This window comes from Canis lupus, chromosome X (assembly GCF_048164855.1).
Source record: "Canis lupus baileyi chromosome X, mCanLup2.hap1, whole genome shotgun sequence".
NCBI classification, from domain to species: Eukaryota; Metazoa; Chordata; class Mammalia; order Carnivora; family Canidae; genus Canis; species Canis lupus.
Window position 1 is genome coordinate 5,537,128 of NC_132876.1, and position 16,465 is coordinate 5,553,592.

The following is a 16,465-nucleotide window of genomic DNA, read 5'->3' on the forward strand; positions in this document are numbered from 1 at the left end:
CAGACCAGCTGAATACTGCTGAGTGATCACTATCGATGACAGGAATCCCCCAGCTGTGTCCTGCCCAAATTCCTGAATCATGGAATATGGTAAAATGGTTGTTGCATCAAGCCACTAAATCTTGAGGGTGGTTTATCGCTCAGCAATACACGAGAGGAACACTTTCTTAGTTACCATTTACCCATGGGGCTTTGCACCATGTCTGGCACACAGTCCGCCTCTAGCACATATTCACTGACCAAAGGAATGAAACCAAGAGAGAGGATAGGAGAAGGGTCAGCAGAGAAAGATAAAGATGATTTACAAGTGACAGTGCTATACGTGGAGAGAACTTCCGATAAATGACTCTACTTTTCTAAACAATACGGTACCTACTCTGGGAAGCTGCGCAGGGTAGACAAAATTTAAATTCTCTTGTGGGGTGGGGAGCAGGGATCATAACGGAACAACTGAGTCTTTATCCCATGTTCCCCACCATAAAATCCAGCTGTCCACTGGCTTTTCCTTTATCCCAAGATCTCAGGTTTTCCCAGCTCTCATGATATGGACCCAGTCCAGTTACAGTTAATATGCTTTTCCTTCTCTTCACTGTAAGACCTCTGCATTTTTCTAGAAGTGATTAACTCCAAAATGACTGGCTAGAACTTTTTAAGCAAGAGGATAATTACCAAAACAAACGCACTTCCAAGTTTGGCTTCAGAACCAGACCCACCTTGCAAAGTATGCGCAAAGACTGTGCCTCCCAATGGAGAGATATGGGCTTTGATTATAAATGTAACCAGGTTTTCCTTCCCTCACCTTTAATTGCCTGGAGTTTAGACTGAAATCCAATCAGTAGACTATTGTTTTCTGCTTCCTGGGAAGCAAGTCACAGCTGAAAGGAGAGCTGGGGGAGAATTGGGTGGGGTTGGAAATCTGAATCTTGGCGTGACTCTTACGAATTTTCTTTTCCATTTTACTCACCTCCTTCTGGCTCTGATGGTATCAGTAATTTCCCGAGACAGAGAAAATCCAGATTTCCTTAAAGAGTTCAACTACCTGTCCCAGCAAAATCCCACATGGTGGAGGGGGGGGGACTAGCTGCTCCGTAGAAACTCCCCTCCCGCGTTTGTGTCCAAGGAAACGCACACAAAGGAAATGCACTGGCAAGCCTCTTTCATTTCTGCAGTCCTCTGGCTGGCTAAGAAGCAAAGCCTGTAGTGCTGCTGGGCAGCCCATGCAAAAGCCAGAATGGACAGGGCACTCCTGCAGCCAATGAACAGACAGCAAAGGAGAGAGAAATTCAAGCCACTTCTGATGGATTCAAAGGCATGAGCTAACCAGCATCAACAAAACAGATGATGAGCTGGGCAAAGGGCAGAGTAGAAAGCAGACTTACTTCAATTTTCTCATCAAGTCCAATGTTAGTTTCCAAATGGCACAAATGTTAAAAGACCAAACCTGGCTTTTTCTACTTAGCAGTGCACTCAGAGTCCAGAAACCTGGGCTCTCGTCCTGCCCATGCTGTTGACTGTCTGTGTCATCCCAGACCAGCCCCTTCCCCTCTCTGGGATTAGTGCCATCATCTGTAAACTAGAGAGCATGGATGGACAGTGTTTAAGGGCTCTAAATGACACAGTCCAACATTCATTATCCAAGCACAGATTCTCTTGAGTGTGGCTGCTTTGCCTTCAAACATACAAATAGCACCCCTTCCAATTAGTACCTTTTCTGCTTAATTAAGGCATCGCAGCCATTTCAGTGTCTTTTACTTTGTATTCAGAAACATCCTTTGAAATCCACACATTCAACTACCTACTGCGCTGTAAAGGAGGTCTTACAGAGCAGTGTTTATATCATTCTAAGAGAAGCAAGAGACGAGGGGCCTCTGTCAAGGCTCCTTAAGTACAAAAGCACAGTTGCCAAATACTAGGGACCTGGTATTAAATGGCCACTATGTGCCGGGACCTTACGTGGGGTATTCTAATGCTCACAACAGCAACAGACGTACCAGCGACAGTTATTGGTGAGAGCCACATACTGTGCACGACACTCCAAAATACACGTTCTCCAGCAGCAAATGCTGCACAACCCCTGCCAGGCCCTGTTCTAGGTGCTTCATGCATATTAACCTCTTCCATCCTCACAGGTTCCGTGAGGAAGGAGAATTTTGACCTTGTGCTACGGATGAGGAAACCAAGGCACAGAAAGGATAAGTAACTTGACCAAAGTCATGTAGATTATACATAAGAGAGTCAGGAATCAGGTGTCTGGGTGGCTCAGGGGTTGAGCATCTGCCTTTGGCTCAGGTCGTGATCCTGGGGTCCTGGGATCGAGTCCCGCATTGGGCTCCCCATGGGGAGCCTGCTTCTCCCTCTGCCTGTGTCTCTGCCTCTCTCTCTCGCTCTCTGTCTTCCATGAATAAATAAATACAATCTTTTTTTTTTTTTTAAAGAGAGCTAAGAATCAAACCCAGGGATGCTTTCGGCTGTACAGTAATGGACAAATTAACCTCAGATAGCCACTGGGTTAACTCGAACAATGGTTTACTTCTCACTCTTGCTCCATGTCTATGGCAAGATGAGGAGCATCTCAGCTCCTCCCAGTCACTGAGGGACCCTGGCTGATGGTGGCTCTGTTGTGAAGATTACCACTAGTGCCAGCAGGAACAAGAGAGACATGAGACTGCACTACTGGCTCTTCTAGGCTTCAGCTGCTAAGTGACACGGGTCATCTTGACTCACAGCTCATCAGCCAGACTGCATCGCACAGCCCCACCTAACTGCAAGGGGATGTGGGAGTCAGCCTTTCAATGTTCTCAGAAGGACAGGAGCAGACATTAGCAAACACCAGCGATATCTACCACAAGCTGCAAGTATCAAACTACCCAACTAAAAGCTCAGCTCCACACCTGATGGGAATTAGCGCCCCTTTAACAAATAAGGAAAAGGCGACTGGATAGGTAACCAAAAATGTCTGTCACCTCCCCTCATCTTAAGATGAAGCTGACATTGAGACAGGATTAGCAATGTACTCAAGGCAACTTAGGATGAAAGGGACGGAGCCTGAATTTGAACCCAAGTCTGACTCTGAAGTCTATATTCTTTCACTGTAGCAAACTGCCTCCCAAAAGAAGAAAGCGATTCTTTTGTGATCATCCACCACTCAGGATTATCCACAGCAGCCCACAGAGCCGGAAGGAAAGAAGTGGAGCTAGAGCTGGCTGCTGGCCACTGCTGCGTCATACAGAAGTGCAAATGCCAGAACCAGAAGAGGCTCTCAGACCAGAGACCAGACTATGCTTTCCCACCTCAGCACTTTTCAGATCCAGAAGAGTGTGGCCCATCAAATGGAGTACTTTGTCCAAAAGCACATAGATGGTGATGAGATGGCTCTACTGGAGCATCTGTATTGTCCAGGGCCCCGGTAGGAAACAGAGAGCACGTTCAAAAAATGTAACTGGGGGCGCCTGGGTGGCTCAGTGGGTTAAGTATCTGCCTTCGGCTCAGGTCATGATCCCAGGGGGCATCAAGCCCCATATCAGCCTCTCCACTCAGCAGGGAGCCTGCTTCTCCTTCTCCCCCCTGCTCCTGCTCTCTCTCCCTATCTTTGTCTCTCCCTCTCAAATAAGTAAATAAAATTTTTTTTAAAAAAGATGTAACTGAAGGTGTGGGCAGAGCAAAGATCACCAGTGAGAGACTGTGCTGCAGGCCCGTACCAGCAGCAAGCAGCTGTTATACCTTCCTTAGGCCCGAAGTGGGAAGGAAAGGAGGACCTGGTAAAAGCTGAGACTGTCAGAATGGGACAGAAGGTGTGACACAGGTAGAGGAACATAATCACTGCCAAACATGACCTGGCAGACAGGGAGCTTGACAAGTAAATGCCCAGACATCCTTGCTTCCCCATTCTCTGACCTTCCTCCCTCCCCCACTGGCCAAACCCACCATGAGCCAGAGGATAAGGGGGCCTGGGTGATGCAGTTCATCGAATCCAGTCTCCAGGGGCCTGGAGCAGGGTAAGGAAGGGTAAAGAGGGGATCTGAAGTATTAAACCGAGACTATCCAGTACAGTATCTTCCCTTTTCTTTTTTTTTCAACGATTCGTTCATTCATTCATTCATTCACCATGCTCAGTGTGAGACGTTTTAATTTCCATCAACATCCACATTTTGTCTTTAAAATTCAGTAGTGAGAACATGTCACCTACCCAAATATAATGCTATTTTCATTTAGGAGATCAAGGGTATATTTTAAGGCCATGTTTAGTTCAGCATGAGGTAAAGAAAACCACATTTTAAAATTCTTCCACAGCTTGACTTCTGGTTAAATATGGTAGGTTGACCACATGTGATACTCATTCTCTCTCTTTCTCCCTCCCTCCCTCTCGGGTAGCCCCATTAAAACAACAATAAAGGAATTAAAACAAAACAAATAAAAACAATGAGAGAAGAGACAGGAGAGGAAGAGGCAAAGGCTTACAGAAACTAAGAGGAAAGGAGACCTTAGTGGATGAGAACCATCCATAGATTTTTTGAAAATGGAAAATAAATATAAAAGCATGTATATCAATTTGGAAAAGCAGCGACAACTTTAACATAAGCGCCTGCAGAAGAAGATGCCAATCAGAAGTGAACCAATTAGCCCCCTGGGAAAGCTTAGGACTTAGAAATACCAGGTACCACAAAAATTAGGGTAAGATACAGGAAAATGGGCATTGGAAGTCTGTACATGGAAGAGTGGGCTCCCATATTTCCTTCGTCCCATGCAGCCCGCCAAGTGACTATTCCTTCTATTCCTTTTGTCCTCAGGGAACAAGAGATATATTCTCTGAAAACACTGGATCAGACTTACCCAGGGCACTAGGAACATAAGGTATAGTAGAGAGTGGTGTGAGGCACCTAACACTAAAATAGAGGGATCAAGTGAATGGCAAGAATAAATGGAATGGCAGAAACCCAGCCAGCCTACCTCCAATCTCCAAATACCTGCCAGCATGCTAAAGGATTCCACAGGTGAAGGTCACCAGCGGAAATTCCTCTATATACTGGCATTTGGATGTCCTCCAACAAAAAGTCAGCTCCTGCTAATCACTCTGCAGTGAAGCCCACCAGTTGACAAGCTCTGCCTTTCCATCCAAACACTTGCAAGCAGCTTTTGAAGGCTCCACTCCTTTTTTTTTTTTTTGAAGGCTCCACTCCTAAATACGAACAGACTGCTAAGTATCACAAGACATTTGAGGACAGCCTCTAACATGAGAGAGGCTTCAAATAAATTGGAGAAGGGAACCCAGAGAAAACACAAATGATGCAAGAATAGAAGGAAACCTCACATACATTTTATAATATGTAGCACATGCACACACACACACACACACACACATTCTTCAGAGATAAGAGAAAAAATTGCATCCATAAGCATGAACAGCACACTATGAAAAAGAGAGAGACGGAAAACAAGGAAATTGATGGCCATTGGAAATATGATCATCAAAATGTGAAAGGGGGGGAGGAGGAAGATTAAAATACCTGTCTTCCCAAAAGTAGAACAGAAAGACCAAGAGAGAAAAAAGATAAGAAAAATAGAGGAACAGGGACACCTGGGTGGCTCAGTGGTTGAGTGTCTGTCTTTGGCTTAGATCATGATCCTGGGATCCCAGGATCAAGTCCCGCATTGGGCTCCCCACAGGGAGCCTGCCTCTCCCTCTGCCTATGTCTCTGCCTCTCTCTCTCTGTCTCTTATGAATAAATAAATAAAATCTTTAAAAATAAAGGAAAAGAAAAGTTTCAGTTGGCTTAATGTCCAAGTAACTGAAACCAGAAAGAAAAGACAGGGGGGGGGAAATGACTATAGTAATAAAAAAAAAAAATCCCCAGAAATTAAGGATATAAATTTCCACATTGAAAAGAACCAAGGGAAAAAAATTTTAAAAAAGAAAAGACCCAAGGAAGGACCAGTAAAAGGAACACACAAAGATCTACACAACTCACATCATCAAGATCCCAAATAGTTGGGATTAAAGAAAAATCATAAAAGCTTCCAGAGTAAAGGAAGAAAAGTCTCATACAGAAGAATAGGAGTCAGATCAGCATCAGACTGTCCAGTAACACTGAAAACTAGGAGATGATAGAGCAATGCCTTCAAAATTCTGGGGTGGCTGGGGGGACTAAGCTATAATTGAATGTGTGGTCACACTACTTCCTATCATGAATTGTACAATTTTGCCTTACGCTTCATGCTCACTAGTATCAGGCTTGGACATAAGATTTGCTCCAGCCAATGAAAGGTGAACAAAAGTGATGCATGCCACTTCTAAGCAGAAGCCTTAAGAGTCACCACTGGTTCTGTCGGGGCTCTTTTTCCTCTGCCATAGAACTGCTTTTCCTAAAAAGGGGCTTCTTGTTCAGCCTGGGTCTCAGAATGAAAAAGACCTAGCTAGAGCTGTAGCTGATGCCTGAAGGAAACAGGACATGAGTAAGAAAGAAATCTTGCTGTATAAGCCAGTGAGATTTTAGAATATTTACAACCACAGCATAACTTACTAAAACAGCTGACTAGTACACTTCACATAAGCCTTTACTTAGGAATCTATTAAAGCATGTGCTCCAACAAAACAAGTGAGTAAACCAAAAAAGAGGGAGACATGAACCCCCAGAAAACTAGGACTCTGACACAGGAAACTGGCAACAGGAGTCCCCAGGGTGATACCTGTTCAGCAAGCCTGGAGAGCAACTCTCCCAAAGTGGAGCAGGAGGTTGGAAGATTGTAGGAAAAAACCCCAAATGTATACATTATCTGATAGTTTTTCATATTTAGAAAACAACACAGAGGTCTATTTGACAAATCTGATGAATGTTGTGGAGAAAATAAGGAATCAATGCAAATAGTAGGCAAAGAAAAAATTAGGCAATTGTTGACCCTGGGGAAATAAAATACTATTTTAAAATGACACATAAATGTAACATATTGTCTTGCCACTGGATGATATTGACCAACCTATAATGATCAAAACACAGAAGTTCCTTCTATAAAAAATATGTGATTTACTTATATGAGGGCAATAAGGGACATGGGAACATGGATGGGCTACGTGGCAGTCATTAGGGCTATTCATAAATACTCCAGGGCATCTCCTGGCACGCCCATGGTAGGATTGCACTTCCTGGCCTCCTTTCAGATCAAGTGTGGCCACATGATTTGTTTTGATCAGTAAAACATGAGGGAAACTGACCAATGCCATAATTGGGCAGAAGCTTTGAGAGCCAAGATGCAATCCCCCTATCATCTCCCCATTTGGCAGAGATCTTAGAATCGGGTGTTGTGATGGAGCCTCAACCGGCTTGAAGGACCGAAAGGAGCCAGAGGCTCCTTGCCCACTTAGGCTGAACATGTAGCATGAGCAAAAATAAACATTTGTTGTGTGAAGTCACTGGAAATCAGGAGTGTCAGCCAAGCCTGACTGATAAGACAGCCAGATTCTCATCTACCATCACAAGAGGTCAACAGACGATACCTAAAATAATGAACCAAGTAACAGCAATATGAACATATATAATAAAAAATACGAAGGTAAATACCAAAAGCATTAGCTAAAACAGTTAAAAAGTGGTTGCTCCAGTGTACCTGGGTGGCTCAGCGGTTGAACCTTTGGCTCAGGGTCCTGGGATCGAGTCCCACATCAGGTTTCCTGTGGAGAGCCTGCTTCTCCATCTGCCTATATCTCGGCCTCTCTCTTTTTCTGTGTCTCTCATGAATAAATAAAATATTTTTTTAAGTGGTTGCTCCAGAGGAACAGGCTTGAGAGGGAGCAATGCTGGCCTGTTTTTGTTCTCTGTTGAAATAAGCCTGATTTTTAAAAATTATTTGTACTACCACATTGATAAAACTTACTTTAAACCATTATATACATATATATTTACATATATACATACATTATACACATGTGTGTGTGTGTATATATATATATATATATATATATATATATATATTCATTCTAGTGGGGATCCAGTATAAGGAACAAGATATAGGGCAAGGCTGTAATCTGAAATTTCCTCGCAGTACTCAGGACTCCTAGTGAAAAAAACATTGTTTTTAATAGAGAAACTCAATTACCACATGACCCTTCAATCAGGTTCCTCTAGATTAAACCCTAACTCTAATCATTTTGTAGGACTTTCACCTCCAGAATCGTAATTTCAAAAGCACCAATGATAAAGCAAAAGAAATAGATGAATGAAGAGTTGGGGTTCTTGGTTGTTTTTGGGTTTTGGGGGTGTTTTTGAAGAGTTTTTATACTTAGTGATCAGGAATACTCAGAATTGGTCTGTTAGAAGGACTGAGAAATGGTATTCTAAAACCATCATGCTAAATTCCAAAAAGGGTTCATTTCTCTGAGGGCCAAGTAGAAAGAGGCTCCTCGGGGGCAGCTCGGTGACAATAGGATACCCGTCCAAATAGACCTTGGCACCTCCTTCCAGAGATTTTTCTTCCTTTGAGAGCTTCTCTGCTTATGTATGGAGGACTCTGTGCTGTGCTTCTTTAAATGAGCAATACCCTCCACCTTGATAATTATCAAGAGAGAGCAGCCCAGGAAGGGTCCATCCAACTCACAGCAAAGACAGAGATGAAGCCACATGAATCATGGCCAGCCACATCATCAACCAGAAGAGTACCGGAAGGGATCCCTGGGTGGTGCAGCGGTTTGGCGCTTGCCTTTGGCCTGGGGCGCGATCCTGGAGACCCGGGATCGAATCCCACATCGGGCTCCCGGTGCATGGAGCCTGCTTCTCCCTCTACCTGTGTCTCTGCCTCTCTCTCTCTCTCTCTCTCTCTCTGTGTGTGTGTGTGACTATCATAAATAAATTTTTTTAAAAAAGAAGAGTACCGGGAGAGAGGACCTCCAGCGAACGCCGCATGTCCATGTGTGCCACCACATTGATCCAGCCCAGGCTCCCTGTTCTAGTGTGGCAACCATTTGGAAGATGGTGTGTTACCAATAAGAACAGTGCTTATGGCTTTAGCCCAGAGGATAATGCTACATATCCCTGGCTCAGGGTGTACCGTGAGCAACAGTCTGGACCATCATGCCCAATGCATTCTCAAACAGCTCCATCTCTGGCCGCTCTTGCAAGCCCACTCATTTAATCCTGACTGCTTGTGAAGCAGAATCACATACATGAGCCTAACTGCTCCTTTACATCTGAATTGGATGTGAGGCGTTCACACTTACTTTTAAATCCAGACCTCTGTATGTTCCGGGACATGACAATATTTCAAAGGGAGTAATGAAATCAAACTATAAATTTCTGATGGGGGAGTAGGTGCAAAACTATCCAGCTTTGCTATCCTTCCTTCTGAATCTTTTCTCCAGACCAAATCTTCTCTCCTTTCCCTAAGCCAAAGATGTATCACATACATTTCAGACTACTCAGGGCTCTAGCTCCAAGCCATACAGAGTGCTCTAACCTTTGACTCACAAGGTCCCTAGGACTTTCACTTTTAAAACTTTGTCTTGAAAAAAAACAAAACAAAACAAAATAAAACTTTGTCTTGGGCAGCCCTGGTGGCTCAGCAGTTTAGCACTGCCTACAGCCCAGGGCCTGATCCTGGAGACCCGGGATCAAATCCCATGTCAGGCTCCCTGCATGGAGCCTGCTTCTCCCTCTGCCTGTGTCTCTGCCTCTCTCTCTCTCTCTCCTCTCTGTGTATTCTCATGAATAAATAAATAAATAAAATCTTTTAAAAAATAAAAATAAAATAAAACTTTGTCTTCCAGGCAGCCCCAGTGGCTCAGCGGTTTAGTGCTGTCTTCAGCCCAGGGTGTGATCCTGGAGACCCGGGATCGAGTCCTGCATCGGGCTCCCTGCGTGGAGCCTGCTTCTCCCTCTGCCTATGTTTCTGCCTCTCTCTCTCTGTGTGCCTCTTATGAATAAATAAAATCTTAAAAAAACACTTTGTCTTTCATCTCCTGCTACCCTAAACAAAAGTTCTAGGAATGTCGACAGAATTGTTACCACTGATCAACCATCTTGAATTCAAGGGACACCCAAATCATCTTCAGAAAGCTACAAATCTCCACTCTTAAAAATCTGACCCACACCTACCTTCCAATCTTTTCTCCAGTAGCTTCCTGCCAATATGCATGCCACACTCCACTCCACTACATTGCTTGTGATTCCCCAATCAAACTGTGTACCCTGCCCTTGACCTCTGCTCATGCCAGTGCCCTGACCTGGAATTTTATAGCAGCTCTTAGTGTTATGGTTATTTACTGATGTGTCTTCTTCTCTTCCCAGACTGTGAAACAATCCGAGAGCAGGGACTGTGCCTATCTCATCTGTGCATTCCCAGCACTTGCCAAAGGTCTTAGGCAACAAAAGGTACTCAGTGAATACATGCCAAAGAAATCTTAACAGGTACCCTGAACCATTTACTGAGTTCTTTTTTTAAAGATTTTTTAATTTATTTTTTATTGGTGTTCAATTTACCAACATACAGAATAACCCCCAGTACCCGTCACCCATTCACTCCCACCCCCCACCCTTCTCCCCTTCTACCACCCCTAGTTCGTTTCCCAGAGTTAGCAGTCTTTACGTTCTGTCTCCCTTTCTGATATTTCCCACACATTTCTTCTCCCTTCCCTTATATTCCCTTTCACTATTATTTATATTCCCCAAATGAATGAGAACATATAATGTTTGTCCTTCTCCGACTGACTTACTTCACTCAGCAAAATACCCTCCAGTTCCATACTTGTGAGAGACATGCAGTGAGACGCAGAGACATAGGCAGAGGGAGAAGCACACTCTGTCCAGGCAGCCTGATGCAGGATTCAATCTCAGGATCATGACTTAAGGAATACAGGATCATGAGCCGAAGGCAGATGCTCAACCACTGAGCCACCCAAGTGCTCCAATTTGCCCATTTCTTAAAGTGACAAATGTACCAACTGAAGCATACTAGTACACACGATGCTTCAAAAATGGTCAACATCAAGGCTTGTATACCCCATGTAGGAGCTAAATAGTATAAACAAACAGGGGTACCCCCAGATCCCCCCTCCTTTTTAAAAAAAGAAGAAAGAAAAAAAGAAAAACCTTCCTTCTCAAAATACTATATCAGTGTGGCTAGAAGGCATGAGGAGCTCCCAGAAGTCTTGCAACTCTAGAACAAAGGTACAATGTATGTTTCTGGGCCCTCTATGTGTAGTGAGCAGGAGCAAATGTCTACTCTAGATAGTATTTGTTTCTCACCTGGGCATTTAGAAATCGGAAATGTGGCAAGAGAACACAGCCATGGTTCTTAATGAATGGATCTGTGATGCTCATTGAGTTGAAACAAATGCCAAATAAGAGGAAACAAAGTATACTCTCCACCCCCCTCAACACAAAAGGGTGGCCAGGAGTCCAGGGGGTCCAGGACAGCACCGAAGGGTGGCCTGGGGGTGAAGTAAAAGACCAAGCACAAACACTGATTACACCCACAGGGATGAAATGCCACAACAGTTCCTCCAAAGCCCCATTGATGGGTTGGAGGGCTTAAGCACTGCAGACTTCAGTAGGAACGTTTAAATTAGATATGCTGTGGATAATATACAAATGACAGAGTGCTATTTCCTGCATAGATTGAATGCCATTCTACTCTAGCCGTCATCGGTCTCCTGATATGTACCCTTAGACATAATTTTTACCCACAAGTCTGTTGTCCTAGAAGAAGAATGACACCTCCAAGCCTATACAGAAAGGACTGGGAGGCAGGGGTAGAGAAAGAAGTGTGGGAGAGAGGGCCAGCAGGCTGACAGCAGTCAACAGTGATTTGTGTAATGGCACTTGTCTGGCTTTCCTAAGGACCTTGAAGTAAACCCAGCTGCCAGCTGCCAGAAGCAGGAGCAATTCAAGTCCATTTGCCAGAAGGGCAAGGACAAATTCTGTGGGTAAAGAAAGAAACATCACCTTTGGGTCCTAAAGAGGGACCAGGGCACAGTGGATATTAGCAAAACAAAACAGAGACAACTATTTTAAAAAGACACATGATGGTGCCTCTTTAATAATCACAGTATCCTGTGCTGAAGGCAGAAGGTATTTAGAAAACAATCAATAATCTGCCCTAACAGCTCTTGGGGAAAATGGTGGTAACCCTTCAGTCGCCTTCTCCTCAGCCATGTGCCAATGACACACAGCAGCTCTGAATTTCTCCCAGTGACAATTTACTCTGGAGAGTCTATTCCACACTGGACCTCAGAGGAAAGAGAAAACTGCAAAAAAGCTAGAACAGCCAGATTTTGCTAATAAATCTGGACAGTTAGCTGTTTGTTACCACATAGCATCTTATTTCATAGGAGGCTGGCAAATCCTGGGTGGCCTCTTTGGCTAACGCTTCCTCAAGAGAGGAAGCAGGAACTGCAGGTGGGTTAAAACCCAAGTGAAATACAAGATGTCTGCACAGCTTTCCACAGAGGTGTCACTGGACTATGGGAGAAAGCAGACTATTTCCCACATTTTTACAGTAGAACTTGTATAGTGATAGCTAGGACTCCAAAGACTTAAATCCCAGGAGAGCAGGAGAAGGAGAATGAGCATGGATCAAACAGACTCCGAACATCGAGGACCACAGAGTCATCCCCAATAGGGCCTCCTGGCCAAGTTACAGTGATCTAAAAAAAAAAAAAAAAAAGGACAAACCAAAGCTAGCTATTTCAGAACACAATCTGATTAGGAGAGACCCTGCAGCAGTGGCAACACCAATCATTAAGCGGGTGATGGCACCATGTTTCCATGAGGTTTTATTTGGATTAGACCCTAGTTGGTAGCCAGCCAGCCAGAGCCCAGCACCCCCAGGAAAGGCCCAGCCAAGCCTAAGCTGGATGCCTTCACTGGGTTCCTGGAGCATACCCTAGCTTCACCCAAACATCTAGAATGTCAAGAGGAAGGCTACAGGATAACAAGCCCCCATGGGATTCAGGGGCTCTTCCCAGGGGCACTTAATACTTGAGGTATCAGATTAATTCCAGATGTCATCTACCCATTGGGAGGGTGGTTTCTACCCTGCCTACCCTTAGTTCTTAATGCTTCAAGCACTGGGAGTCACCAAGTCTTCTGGGGCAACCACGATCTGACGACCTGGTGGCAGGACTGGAATGCAGGGTCTGGCTTACCACTGTGCTCTGCCAAGATGCTCATCAGTCCGTGCTGTGGGGTACCCAGTACCGCATGAGGGAATGGAATTCAGCCTGATTCAATGACCTGGAGCATTAGTTCACATTATATCAATATCTAAATGTGACCAATAGATGAAAAATCTAGCATTAACATTTCAGTGTCAGTGGCCTCAGAGAAATCGTCAACATATGTACCAGATGGATTCACTCTTTTAGATTTAGTTCCCTTCTCTCAGCAAACTCCTGCAACACCAAAGGAATAATTATTGCTCAGTGGAATACTGCAGAGCGCTAGCCAAAAAACTAAAGTCACATCAATTTAAACCAGCAAATGTGAATTTTTGGAAGAGAAAAGTATTCTCTTTCCAGAGGCAATTATTTGTCTCCTCAGAAATGTTTGCCAATATAAAATCCCCCTCCCCCACTGTGGAAGTCAAAAAAATGAGAATTGCAGCAGTGTATCAGCTTGGAAGGGGCTGGAAGGTGCCAGGCAGAGGGGCAGAGATGGCTTTGCATGGAGCCTCGTGTGTTGCTAGACGGTGGACAACCTAAATCTAAAACTCGTGTGCAGCTGAAGGCACACTCCCACTGGAAAGGCAGCAAATGGCAGGATGATTACCTTTTTTTTTTCCCATATGCCCTGCCTGAGGGTTACAAAGCACTTTTATGTTCACTCTCCAACCAGAGCCACCCAACGCCTCTGCAAGGTAGGTGGCGCAAGGACTGTTAGGTCCATTTTACAGATGAAGAAACTGAGATGTGTGTTCCACTGGACTTCACTGCAGGCCTGATTCTGTCTCACAACCAGGCACCATCCAGTGGAGCGGATGCATTTCACTCCAACACCAGCCTCCTTACCTCAACCATACCACCCACTGCTCTCAATTCAGCGAGGAAAACAGTCTATATCTTAGATTTGGAGGCAGCTGTGTTCAAAGCCCTTCATATCCACATCCAACCACTTCCTGCTGCAGGCTGCCAGCTGGTCTCATTGAATTGTCATTAGGCACTACAGAAAGTACCCTCACTGTGGACCTTCCATAAGTAAGTCAATGAATGTGTCCCTTGCTACTAAAGAGTTTGCTTAAAATAGTTCCCTTTTATTCCCTTTTAAAGCAGTAATGGCCCCATTGCTACTATTTCCCCATACCCCAAAGAGCCACCAAGGAACTGACAGCCACCTATTACCTCTAAGAGCCGTGAATCACCCCCACCCCCACATGGACATTTAGAACATCTGTTCTAACAGTTTTACTGTTAGACTGGGGTAACCAGGACCCTGCCCTAGGTGTCACACTTTCAAGGGCCTTCCTCTGGCCCTGCTCTAGCCACACCACTCCCCATAGAGCAAGGAGTCTATGGGGCCAAGGGACTTGCCTATTCAAACTCTATGCTTCCCTCTTCTATAGTAAACTCTCGTAATATGCAATACCTTGAACTCCCTATCCATACGTCCAAGCCTGTATTCATGGCCGGTGCCATCCTCTTCCCTAGCTATGTCTTCTTAAGGATGGGCACAACCCTAAGCCTAAAGGGTTGGGTGGCCATGGGACAGCTGCTGCCCTTCAACCTGGTAATACATTCAGGTACATTCCACCTTGCTCAGCACTGGTCACTATCAAAGACTAAGATACAGAATTCAAGCAAGCTGGAGAAGAGATACTAGATTCTTTTTTAAAAAAGATTTTATTTATTTATGAGAGACACACACACACACACACACAGAGAGAGAGAGAGAGAGAGAGAGAGAGAGAGAGAGGCAGAGACAAAGGCAGAGGGAAAAGCAGGCTCCATGCAGGAAGCCCAACGAAGCCCGATGTGGGACTCTATCCCAGGTTTCCAGGATCATGCCCTGGGCTGAAGGCGGCCCTAGACCGCTGAGCCACCTGGGCTTCCAGAGATACTAGATTCTTAATGACAACATACCGTCTACCAAGTAGTCCCACATACTCCCTGGCCTGAGAGGGAAGGCAGGCCACTAGGCAGGCAGACCTGACCCATCCACATATAACTGAGAGGCCATAAAGCCCCAGCCTCAGGCACTGGTCCACTCCCTAGTTTGGGACAATCAACATCCAAGTTACCACACCCACATGAGCAAACCTGGAGGAGTTTTTGTTTTGTTTTTGTTTTGTCTTTTATCATGGTAAAGAGAAGGGTAAAAATAAAAATAGACACAAACCCATGGAAATATTGTTTAATTGGAAGATTCAACTGGGGGCACAAACTACCAAGTGCATTCCTGAGGTAGTTTTCCAAACTTTTTCAACATGAACTCATTTAAGTCTAGTGGTAATGTGGGCTCATATAAAGCAAATGAAAACCAAACTTCCTATGGAGTATGAAATGGGGGTTGGCTGTGCAGAGCCCTGTTTCCTTGGGACCCACTGACTGATATACACAGGGGCCAGGGCAGCTCCAAGAAACCTCTAGTGCTCCAAAGTGCCCCCTTTGGAAATCACCAATGAACCACACACCACTTACAGAGGTCAGATTTTCTTCCTAATGTTCCTGGTTCAGCATTTAGATACAAGAGAAGCCAAAAAAAAAAAAAAAAAGGTCACGTGAAGGAAGGAAGTCATGGCACAGCAGTCTGAGGAGTGGGTCACAGATGTTGAAATGATACATGCAAGTGAAGCCTCACGATTGCTTGAGAATACAGAAAATGGAGTCTGAGTCCTAATTCTGCAGCTAACTCACTGTGTGACCCTAGAGAAGGTCCTTGCCTTTTCTGGGCCTCAGACAAAAGATCCAGATGGCCTCTGTCCAGCTTTGATGCTCCGAGATTTTATGATATTTCAGGATTCCACATTTAAGTGAAGATTCATGGTTGTATCATCCATCACAGATAGATGCTAGAGGAAAAATAAAGAAAGGAAACCTTTATGTTGTTCTGCTGGCACAGTTCTGTGCTTTCGTTCAGAAACTCAAAGCATTTTAATGGTTTATTCCGTTGGACACGTAGCAGAAAAACAAAGAGGAAATTAATCTTGAAGAAATCGTATGTCTGCAATCTTTGAATATCTCTTACTCAGTAAGGTTCCAGCTACTTCTGTGCATTGCCAGTCTTCATTGACATCTAGATAGAGAATAATGCTTGACTTTTGGTGGAGAGGGAGGTGGTCTTTAGTGTGTACAGCTGAGGAGGCAGAGAGACTGTCAGAAAGCATTTGCACTGGCCTACACCAGAGATGATGAGGACCTGAACCAAAGTCATGTCAGTGGAGGTGGAAAGGAGATGACAGATCTAAGCGGCATTCCAGAAGACACACTGACAGGGCCGGGTGCTGGAGTTGAGGAGGAGAAAGGGGAAAATGAAGGCAAAGTGTCTTGA

At 44.6% G+C, this 16,465-nt stretch overlaps 1 long non-coding RNA gene across 23 annotated transcripts in view; it reads right to left on the reverse strand.

Annotated features, from left to right (window-relative positions):
• The window catches only part of LOC140627755 (uncharacterized), a 291,600-nt gene that overhangs the window by 236,411 nt on the left and 38,724 nt on the right, over positions 1 to 16,465 (reverse strand). For 9 of the 23 annotated variants that reach the window (XR_012026376.1, XR_012026363.1, XR_012026372.1 and 6 more), the window contains one exon: positions 15,313 to 15,986. The exons of the other annotated variants lie outside the window; for them this stretch is intronic. This is a non-coding gene — a long non-coding RNA (uncharacterized lncRNA). Of the gene's footprint in view, positions 1 to 15,312; positions 15,987 to 16,465 lie in introns of those variants that run through there. 23 annotated transcript variants of the gene reach the window in all.